At 36.1% G+C, this 11,361-nt stretch overlaps 1 long non-coding RNA gene across 1 annotated transcript; it reads right to left on the minus strand.

Annotated features, from left to right (window-relative positions):
* Positions 1-3,222: 3,222 nt before the first annotated feature.
* On the minus strand, positions 3,223-4,825 carry LOC134816667 (uncharacterized). Its single transcript, XR_010160431.1, has 2 exons — positions 4,452-4,825; positions 3,223-3,958 (listed from the first exon to the last, which is right to left on the minus strand). It is a non-coding gene; the product is annotated as an uncharacterized LOC134816667 (long non-coding RNA).
* Positions 4,826-11,361: the final 6,536 nt, after the last annotated feature.

Here is an 11,361-nt window from a genome sequence, read left to right on the forward strand (position 1 = left end):
ATCTCCGGTCTCCCTCTGACCACAGAATGTCAGGGAGGATTTGAAGTTGTACACTCTATCGTCCTCATCTGACTTAACACTCATTCTGTGATGTGATATACTTGTTTAGTAAGCTAGTGTTGTCATAAGAAATTGGCGTCGGACATCATTATTAATTGTGAATTTTTATTATAATTAGAGAACCTAAAAACGATAGTCAGCCTCCAATTTTATCTGACAACACTGCAATTAGTTTTAATAGCCATCCAGTGGTAAAATAATGCTTTTATTTAATCAGCTACAACTCAAGATTACTGTCTGAGATGAACGTAAGCAATTCACAAAAAGTTGACCTCTTGATTTCAAGCTTCTAGTGTAATCATTGTGTTATAGTTCTGATTTTTTAACGGCCAGATTTTCTCGGCTGAGATGTATTTGTAATTTGTTGAACTTACTTCTGAACAACTCGGACACACTGGTCGTTGTCTTGGCAGGTGGTTGAACTAGCAGTTGAACAATCCTCCCACCCTCCTACCCACGTCTCCTATAACAATCAGATCTCATTAAACATGCCCTCTAGTTATTTAATTATATTATTCAAACTAAGTTATGGTCAAGACTCAAAATAGTTTATGACATGAAAGTGGATTACCTTTAATTCCGAGGGTATATCGCCTGTAATGGACATGCAGCCGTCCCTACATTGTTGGGATGCCACAATCGTCACCACACTGAGAAACAAAACAACAACTGCAGCCATTATCTGAGGTACACAATAAATATTATACAAGAGTTCATGAAAAGGGATGCTCAACAGAAGATTTCTTTAAGCTAGATCTTATTTACTTATTAGCTTCTGTAAGCAGAGGGCATCAACCATTTTTTAGCTACTTGAACAAAGGTTATCTCCCATTCAGATGGTAGAGTGATTTATTAACATAATCTTCTTTGATATCAAGTGATGCTAATTAGGTAATATGTATATCGAAGAATCCACAAGAAATTGATGATTCTCTCAAAATATCAAAAAAGCTACGACGATTTCGGTTAAAACTGACGACTGATATGTAGCTAACTGGATTAATAAATATCGTTTGGCGCATCACTCTAGCGCATCCGAATAGTCGATAGTAAAATGAAGACATCCTAAAGTTTTTGTTAATCTACCACATTACATCAAAAAACCGAAAACCTACAGCTGCAGACTGCACAAAACTGAGAACAAACACGTCGTTTAGTCTACAGTAAACCCAACAGAAAATCTCCCAGATCTCGTATCCAGAAAGAAATGGTTGCTACGATACACGCTCTGTTCCAATGAAAAATATGGTGGCATCACGTGATGTAACCTTAAAGGAAATGCTTATTCTACCAATTAATTCAATTAATCTTTAATCAATCGCCTAGTATAGAATCGTATTCTTCGTTAGTTCAACAGTGTGCAATAATGAGCATAAAAAATGTAGCACAACTATAATTGATCGATTCGACAGTAAAAATCAAACTTCAAAACTTGGAATAAGAAAGTTCTCACGGCACTACTGGTAGATTCTCACGAGGCACGCACTACTGGTAGTGGTAGATTCTCACGAGACACGCACTACTGGTAGATTCTCACGAGGCACGCACTAACTGGTAGTGGTAGAGCGAGCTAATAATTGGGCAGTACCCCTGCCAGTAGCCAGTAGTTGGCTAGGCACGGGTATTCAATTAGGAAAAGCAGTAACTCAATCAGCTTATAAATCTAGCAGACGCCATAGGGAGGGGCATTAAGTAGTTACTTTTCTAGTAAACAGTATTGGGTGTGAAGTATTTAGTGATAGGAAATTACTAAATCAAAAGGTTTGACACTCAACATGCCCAATATTTACAACCTCAAAGTTGGATGATTACTAAATTCTTGCATTTTACTACTTTTACAGAAGGTATTATTAAAATGCTGTGTTATAGCCCCCCTTCTCAGCTAACTGAATAAAGCCTTACTTTCTACTAAGTAATTACTGATTGGTACAGTTCACTAAGCATATCAACCGCTTCTCTCTATTATTGGCACTTTCTTTTTATGGCTTCCACCTTACTTCCGTATACTTTATTTTCGCACCTACAAAATATAACAGACGGCTGAAAAACTTCGCAGGATACCGATATTCTGATAAAATTCACCTAACTCAAAACAAACTGTCAAAGAAGCGCATGTTAGATTTAATAGATTAGATTTAATAGATTAGAGATGGACAAGAATATATTTATCCGGTAACTAAATGATGCCAAATATTGTGCCAAAATAGATCGGTTACTTTACGATTGTGTCATCTATTTTCCTTGTAATGCCTGATTGATTTTTCATCCGACAGTGGCAATTCTAATTCTAATTACGTGCTATATTTTATATTTTTGGTTCAAGAAATTGTAATAAATGGATGAAAACAGGCGTAAATTTTACATAATACTAATAAAACGAATGGCACGAGTTGGGCATTTTGATTTATTGATGCTCTCAGTATTTCTCTGGAAATGTGCTTAAAAGTTTTGGAAAATATATGATATCGCCAAAACTTGTTGACAATTCTGTTGCTTAATAGAATTAATAATTCCATTTCCGCAGATACTAATGGATAAATTGATGATCTATTGTTCGCGATTTGTCAGTGGCTCGGTAAACGTTATAAACGCAACAATCATCTTCAGTGATCTCAATTTTCTCAAAATTTAATTTTAATAAATTGATCTTAATTTGTAATTGTTGCAAAATGAGATCATAAAAAAGAGGTGCCAACATGGGTAATAACTATCGTAGTCCAGTTCATCAAATGACGCTCCTGAAGTCCTTAGAATATGATTCGCGTTGTTCAACTTCGTCACCATATTCAAAATACATTAGTTAAACTTAAAAGTTAATGTTATACGTTTTTTTCAGTGATTAGATAACACGCTTGAACGGTTTCGATCATGCTTCATCATGTTTCTCACAGATTTTAAAACCCTGCATGCTATACACGGCTACAGATAATCATTACTCAGAATCATTTTTTTCAAAGCCTAGCTTAAGTTAAAGATTTGAAGTTCAAATCTTTAACTTAAGCTAGGCTTTGAACATTTTAAACTTACATAAATCGATTTTACAGCCGGTTGATAATACCTACGTTCGAAGTGAGCATTAATGATTAATGCTTATAAAATTTAGGGAAACAAGATACAACTTATCACTGATATGTTGGATAACATACAACAAAAACACCGCTCTCCAAGAATAGTTAAATTAATATAATGTTCAACACAATCTTTTATATTGTACTTTGTAGTAATAGTGTTTAAACTAATAGTTATATTATTTAAACTAAAAGTTCGAGAATATCGTTATCGCCATCATGGATTCGGAAGAGCAACAAAATATTGTCATCGACCAGATCGTGACTACTCTTCGGTCTCCATTCTTAGTGCCGAGTACTGAAATTGATGTCAAACTCAACTACCTAAACATGGTATTGGTATTTGGTCAAATAAATCAAAACACACATTTCTAGACACACAACTGAAGATATTAATTAACCAAAGATATATTGTAATTTATATATAAACCAGTGAAGGAAAAACTCATCTTCAGTTTAAAATGAACATTAAAAGCTGAGATCATAGTAGATGATGTGTGATGGCTTTTGACATACAAAGTAGGTTGCTGTACTGATAAACTTTTGCGAAAAATTCTGCTCTTCAAGTAAATCTCGTCAAACTATTCCCAAACATTTTTGCGAGTAGGTTTAGAGTTCTGGACTGGTTTTACATGAGGCAGGACGAGCAGTTCCGGCGAGAGCAGTTTGTCTGCTCCATCCTCGGCCAGCTTGGTACTGGAGGAATTCTTCTTCAGATTCGGTAAATTACATCCCGACTTTCCGTTCTCTGTTATTATTGGCAGTTTGTCCATGTCGTGGCCCGTTTTCTTCCGCCCGTTGGCGAACGATTTAATAGCAGATCCATTGCTCTGAAATATTTTATAATATTAATTTGAGAAACCCATGAAAACGACGTATCTCGAGGCTATGTCTTTTTTTGTGTACATGATTACCATTAAGATTATGCACTTGTTTATTTTGGGGTGACCGCACCATCACACATCACAGCTAACAGTGTATAATGTGATACTGTAATGTAACAGTAACACTCATCACAATTTGAAGAACCACTTTGTTAAATTATATTTCTTTGTCGATTTTATTTTTAGCCCACAGCGTATTGGCAGAAATGTTTGCCAATTATCATATTTATTCAGTAAAAAACGTTAAACCATTTTTAGCACTAGTAGTAGTAGTCGGTTTTGGGTGTAAGTGGATAAAACAGCATTGGAGCTCAAGCATAGGAGCTTGTAGAAACGATTTCCCTTTAACAAAATATATTGATCATTAAGCTTTGTCACTCTAGAAAATAATGTGATTCAGCATGGTTAATTTATTAAGCTAATTTATAAAATTCCATACCTCTTCACCGTTGTTCAGTTTTGGGAGACTTTCGAAGGCTTCGTTTTGTGTTTTCTTATTAGACCCAGAGGTTTTGACGACTGATCCTGGAGATTTAGATCTTTTGCGTTTCCTTGTCCGCATTTCAGTTGTTTCCTCTGATGTTCTTTCTTGAGCTAATTCCTCAAAATTCATCGACCATTCAACCATGAAGCAGTGAATTCCGACTGATAAGAACCGGTTTCAGTTCCTTAAGTAAATGGGCGCGAACCTAATTTAATTCGAAATTGGAAGACGTTTGAGTGAGCTTGGGTAGTGACGAACGCAAGCTAAAACGGAAACCAAGACATCTCTTTACACTGCACTCAATTCGTAGTGCATGCTCTAACCGTTGAGTCACATTAATCGCTTTAAAAACTCTGCAATCTTTAAAATCGCCATTGATGATATTTGATAGTGCTTGAGAAAAGCTAAGATTTGTTAATATTATGTTTGATAATGCGATGTACCAGGGTATATGTAGAGTAATGCATGGCATAAATCAGTGATCTTTTAGAAACAGCGATATGTTCAACGAGGGCTGTTCGTGATTTACGATATTGATAATCAGCTGTGAAGCTACTTATCCGGGTGGACGACATTTATAGGACAGAGTTGTGATGTAAGTATGAGATTTTAAATCAGTTTGTTTACACTCAAATATATATGATTGACAGGCGTTTCCAGGAAGCTACTACTCCCAATTTAACTAATTGTCAAGCAACTTTAACCTTTGTGACGCTGTATACTTATATATATATCATACAGTGGCCAGGACTACGATAACAAATTACAAATAGTGCTTGTCAGGATATAATCAAATTGATTTAACAGTGAGATGTGAGATGTAGATATGTTATAGAGATGTAGTTGAACATGAAGAAAATAATATCTCTTATAAATATGATTTAAATATGATAAATATGATGAGTAATATTTAAATATTAACATTGGTGGCACTATTAAATCTATCTGCGTGACGAGAATAGCATCCCAAACATAGCCCTGCTTAAACCCCACTTTATTAACTATCGCTGATTTGCTATAGGATATAAATACATCGTAGTGTAATCTTTAAAAGATCATGATAAAGTCACAGTCGCAATAGAGCTGTACCAGGACACGCCCAGTGATACGTGACCAAATCTGCAATCATATTCAGTTTCAAGCACAAATTGGTCCAAAGTTATTTTACTTCGTTGAGTAGTATATATAATATCTTATATATACCTTATCGGACCTTATTTGGACGGAAATTAAATGATCAACGGACATAATTATGAACGGACATTAATATAAACGCTAGTAGAAGGCACTCAAAACCATCAAAAATCCGAATTTTTTCATTTTTTTAAACGTTTTTTTATTTCAGAAAATGATTTTTAAATCCATGTTTATACAGTAAGTAAGAAAAGCAGTCGTTAAGCAGTAAAAATGTTAAAATATGTGTTCATGATCAGTGTGGGCTGCTTCAGAAGGCTATACTATATATAACTGTCTAATTGAATAATTGGAAGAGAACCCCATCAGGCCTAGCTGAACCAAGCGGGGAGTGATACACCTTTCACAAGCAAGAGCCACTTTGGTCTACTTGCTGTGAGGTGTCTCAGCTACGCCTACAATCTACATGGGTTGGGGGTCCCCCCTTTTCTTTTTTTTTTGGCTTTGCTGTTTGGTCTGCACTGATCACCATTATTTAGGACTCGACATGATTTAGTGTTTTACAGTGTGGGAGCTTGGGAGTAACTCTTAGAGGGAATATCTTCGATCAGATTTGCAAGGGTTTTGCTTGACCGTCCTTTTTCCAGTTCCCGCTCTCATTAGCGATTCATCAAGAGCGCTTTTTCCATGGGATTTATTTTCGTTGACTTACATATTGCGTAGTCTGAACTCTGATATCATTGTGGTAATTTAATTTCCCGAAGCTGCAAGATTTTGCAGTTTTTAATTCCCGGGTGCAGATAATTATATAGACTTAAAATAGAATTAAAGTCGATGTTTCGAGCGCTTAAGGGCCGTTGCAATCTATAAAAGTATAAATAAATTGTATATTGGAGGCACTATTTAGTCTCGTCTAATATAATAATGCGAATAAAATTGGGGTGACAGGCTCTGTTAACTTGGTGAGAAAAATCGCCATCAGGTCTAAATTCTTTTCTTTCTAAAGGGCTCAAGGTATAGCCATAGGTAATAAGATTTCAGTGATGTTTCTCCGTTTATTATTCGCATTTGTTTATTTTATACGTATAGTGATAGAGTTATAGTAGTTGCCACGACATATTTGCCCCGGCTAGTTCTCTATGAATCAGGAATCTCATGTCTACAGTATCGAATTATAATCAGTGCGTAGTTAAAATATATTATATTTTATTACAAGCATCCAATTATTAGCCACCCGTTTCTTAAACTATATTTATCGTTTGGATAGCTGTGCACTGTGTATTCCCACATTCAATTTCACTGATGCAGCTAGATTTCGAAATGTACCGGGAACTTGTAATTCATAGACTGTGTATTTTATCAATTACCATATTAGGAACCGACCGGATATCCGGCTAAATATTTTTTTTGAAAACGAGAAAAGTGGTTTCCAGAAAACATTTTCGGTCCGAGTCATTTTCGATACGTACCTCCCATATCGAGAGCTCCCGCTTCCGAGATCGTTTTGGAAAAGGGAGGCCTCATGCCAGCTGCCTTCTGTGATCGCATTACAAGGGGAAGCTTCGAGTGCAAAATTGTGGAGAAAAGTGGTTACCAGAAAAACATTTTTAAAAAGAATTCAGAAAAGCCAACCTGCCCCTCCCCCCACCTCTAGCAGACCTCTAGACCTAGTAGTAGTATTGCTCGTTATCGCGTTTAGTATTACGACCCAGTTTTGGCTCCGAGTAAAAACGAGCCAGTGATAAAATAAGCTTACATGCGAATCAAGGAACTATTAATAATTAAATTGTGCCCTGAATCGGGAAAAATTGACAACTGTGACGCTAATTAATTGGTATTTGGTCTATCTATCTAATGGCTCTGCATAGTTTTGCAATAATTTACAACTTCGATCGGAATCGAGTTACCTTATCGGACCTTATTTGGACGGACATTACTTGAACAGACATAATTATGAACGGACATTAATATAAACGCTAGAAGGCAATCAAATCCATCAAAAATTCGAATTTTTTTCATCTTTTTTCACGTTTTTTAATTTTAGCAAATGATTTTAAATCCATTTTTCATACAGTAAGCAGGAAAAGCAGTCTTTAATCAGTAAACATGTTAAAATATATGTACATGATTATTGTCTAATATCACATATCATCTTCATCAAATGGGTTTTCGTGCATTGAATATTCCATGCTTAAAGCATCAGTAATACCCGCTTTTTTTTTATTGAAATCTTTCAAATCAGTCAATTACATACAAGTTTACACAATGAATTAGTTAAATATAATATTGTCCTCTAAGCATGGATTGTCAAAGTTGAAATTGTCTCGGACAAAATGTATGTAACCAAAGGACCTGAGGGTCACCAAAACACAGATATTGAGTGCAAATGCAGCTCCTGCACAAGCATGGGTCCTTTTGGAAACCCTTTTTTATCAAACTACTTCGGTCCTGCATTTCAGTGTAAACTTTTACAAGCCATTCGGCGTGAAGTGGTTTTATCTTAGACAACTTTAGGTTAACCTTAACATCACGTGGAGCTTTCCCAGCATTTATTTGTTTCATTACCTCCCCTGAGTAACATGAATTATGAACTATAACAACGTCGGACAATGTCCTTGGCAACACGATTTACCGTAATATACTAATAATAATATCTAGAGGCTGAAATATGAAACAAGTTAGTCATGTTGGCGGGGACTATAGGCACTAGCTCATGAAATATGTTGTTGAGTGCCATAATTTTGTTGACTTTTTCCGTCAAGTGACCCTTGAAAACATCATATACTAAATAAGTTTTTTGTGCCTCCGGCAGACCAAGGAGAACCTTTTCGTCGTTAACATACGGCACTATGATGTTCTCGATAAAACTTATAATTGTAGATTCATTTGCCCAATGTTTCTCATTAAAAAGAACCTCAAAGTCTTTCGGAAATGTATACTTAGGAAGAGATTGATTTGATTTTCCCTTGTAGATCAACTGCATGGGCAAAAACTTTAAATCAAGATAGTGATCATGCCATAATGTGATATTTACAATTTAGATCGTTAAAATTTTATAATAATTTGTTTTCATTGATTCAACAATATAGTTTAGTTTAATGGTAGCTATCAGGGACAAAAGGGTTTCGCGATTATTTTGGCCAAATTTCGCGATACCGCGAAATTTAACAGGCTATACATTAAACTATACATAAAATTTGTCGCGGAGAATGGGAAATTTCGCGATTTCGTACATGCCGCGAAATCCTTTTGTCCCTGGTAGCTATTGAAATACACTGAAATTAAAAGTTGTCATATTCTGGACAAAAAGTTCGAAATGGAAAAACTTTTGAAAAAAATTCAACGGACTTTAACTTGGACATTAAAATGAGCGCTAGGGCCTCCAGCGTTCAAGTAATGTCCGTTCAAATAAGGTCCGGTAGTACCAGTACTACGAGTACTACCGGTACTACCAGTGCTACCAGTACTACCAGTACAGGTACTACCAGTACTACCAGTACTACCAGTACTACCAGTACTACCAGTACTACCGGTACTACCGGTACTACCAGTACTACTAGTACTACCGGTACTACTAGTACTACCGGTACTACCGGTACTACCAGTACTACAGGTTCTACCAGTACTACCGGTACTACCGGTACTACCGGTACTACCAGTACTACCAGTACTACCGGTACTACCAGTACTACCAGTACTACCGGTACTACCGGTACTACCGGTACTACCAGTACTACAGGTACTACCAGTACTACAGGTACTACCAGTACTGCTTACCAGGCAGTAAATTGATAGAATAAGATATAGATCTCTATACAGGGATCTTTAAACTATGATTTATAAACAGTGACCTCTGGACATGGATCTCTATATTCTCTAGAAGTCTGAAGTGATCATCTGGTTACTAGGTCTTGTGAAGTAGGCACGTCTTCACGCTGTGTTTATTTAACAGATTACATTATAAATGTTTGCATGAAAGGAGGAGTAAGCCGTGATTAATGCAGTTAGTGGTATATCTCGTGAGTGGTGACCTGTGGTTTTAATCTTATTTATCACTTTTTCTCAAATTTTTGATTGGCTTGGACAGACGATGAAATGATATATAGTAAAACCTCTCAATACCTTGCCTCTCTATAGCGGGCACCACGAGGAACCCGGTATAGTAATATTAATAAACAGGTTTGACTGTAGTCTGTACCTACTACAAAAAATACTGAAGTCTTGGAAAACAGACTTCAGCTGGCCTCCTTACAGCCCTGACCTGAATCCGGCTAATTTCTTTTTAGGGGGTTATCTTAAAGATCGTGTTAATTCAGATCAAGTCCCAAAAAATTAGAACAGCCGAAAAACAACATCAGAAGGGAGGCTTAAAAATTGAAACTTGACATGGTAAAACGTGCATTAGACAATATGATTTGAGGGTTCCAAACCTGTTATGCCGGAAGGGAGCTTCGTTCGGAGAGTTGATGAAATATTTGGGATATTTTTGATGTATGTATTTTTGGAATGTAACAATTATGATTTAAAACAAAAGTCGAACTGTTTGACCTATTTGTTAGATTTTAAGGGCCATTCAAAATTTGGACACGAGTCTTGAAACACCCTGTATAAACAATAAAGTGACCCATACCAGTACGAACTGACAAAGGTTCTGCTTTAATCGGTAACAATCACCTAATATAAGCTTTGTCGGCTTAGCTTATATAAGCTACGTCATCTTATACGTCATTTTATACGTCATTTATACGTCATCTTATCTGTATACGTCCTCTTATCTGTATATAGTGTTTGTAGGTTTATAACCTACCAAGACGCGCGCCGAGTTGGACTCGTCGACGGTCTCATATTTGAAACAAATATTTTACGAGTATCACGCGTTAATATAATTATAGTGTTAGTTTTTGTGTGAAGTCTGACCTCTGGGACATTCTGCTTCCGCAATGGTTTCTTTGATTTCTCCTGGGGATCTGAGAATTATTTATGAATAAATATGATCTGATGCGTTGTGCGTATGATACGTTTGGGAATTTGTACAGCCTACCAGTTTGCTCAATATCACCGGTAACTGTACCAACTAGTTATAACGAAGCCAACATTTTCATTGGTATTGGTAAACTATTCAATTTCCTTATTTTGTATGAACCAGAACATGCCTGTGTTAGTTGTCTACCAAACCACCTGTTTGTGTGGTGATAGTGTTCATTCAGTAAACCGGCCCTACCGGATATATCCGTCGCTTATGATTGCACTTATATTCGATAGTTCAGCAAATGTGACATGTTTTTTTATAGTTATTGCAACTGATTGAGTTAATTGCTAGATTAAAATAGTGTACGTTTTAGTTTTACCGCCTGTATAATTTCACTATAAAGTGCATGTGTTTACGATAAGTGCTTGTCGTGTTGTTCCAAATATTGTACCGATTTGGAGATATTTTCTTGTGATATCTCACATTTGGCACATAGAAATTCGCCCATACTTGCACAGATTATTCGTCTTATTATCATATAACTATCTTGAAAGTTTAAGGAAATTCTATTGGTCAGTTCTTGAGATAATCAACTTTCGTCAAATATTGTTCCCCGGAACAAATGGAACGGAAAGTTCAACAAAGTTTACGAATACGATAAATGCTTGTCGTGCATAACAATTTGTCAAGCTTTGATTAGAACTGATTGTAGAGCGTGTTCTGGTTTGTTTCCAAATACTTAACACAGTCACAATACTGTGG

Source organism: Bolinopsis microptera, chromosome 6, assembly GCF_026151205.1.
Source record: "Bolinopsis microptera isolate Bmic1 chromosome 6, MBARI_Bmic_1.0, whole genome shotgun sequence".
Classification (NCBI taxonomy): Eukaryota; Metazoa; Ctenophora; class Tentaculata; order Lobata; family Bolinopsidae; genus Bolinopsis; species Bolinopsis microptera.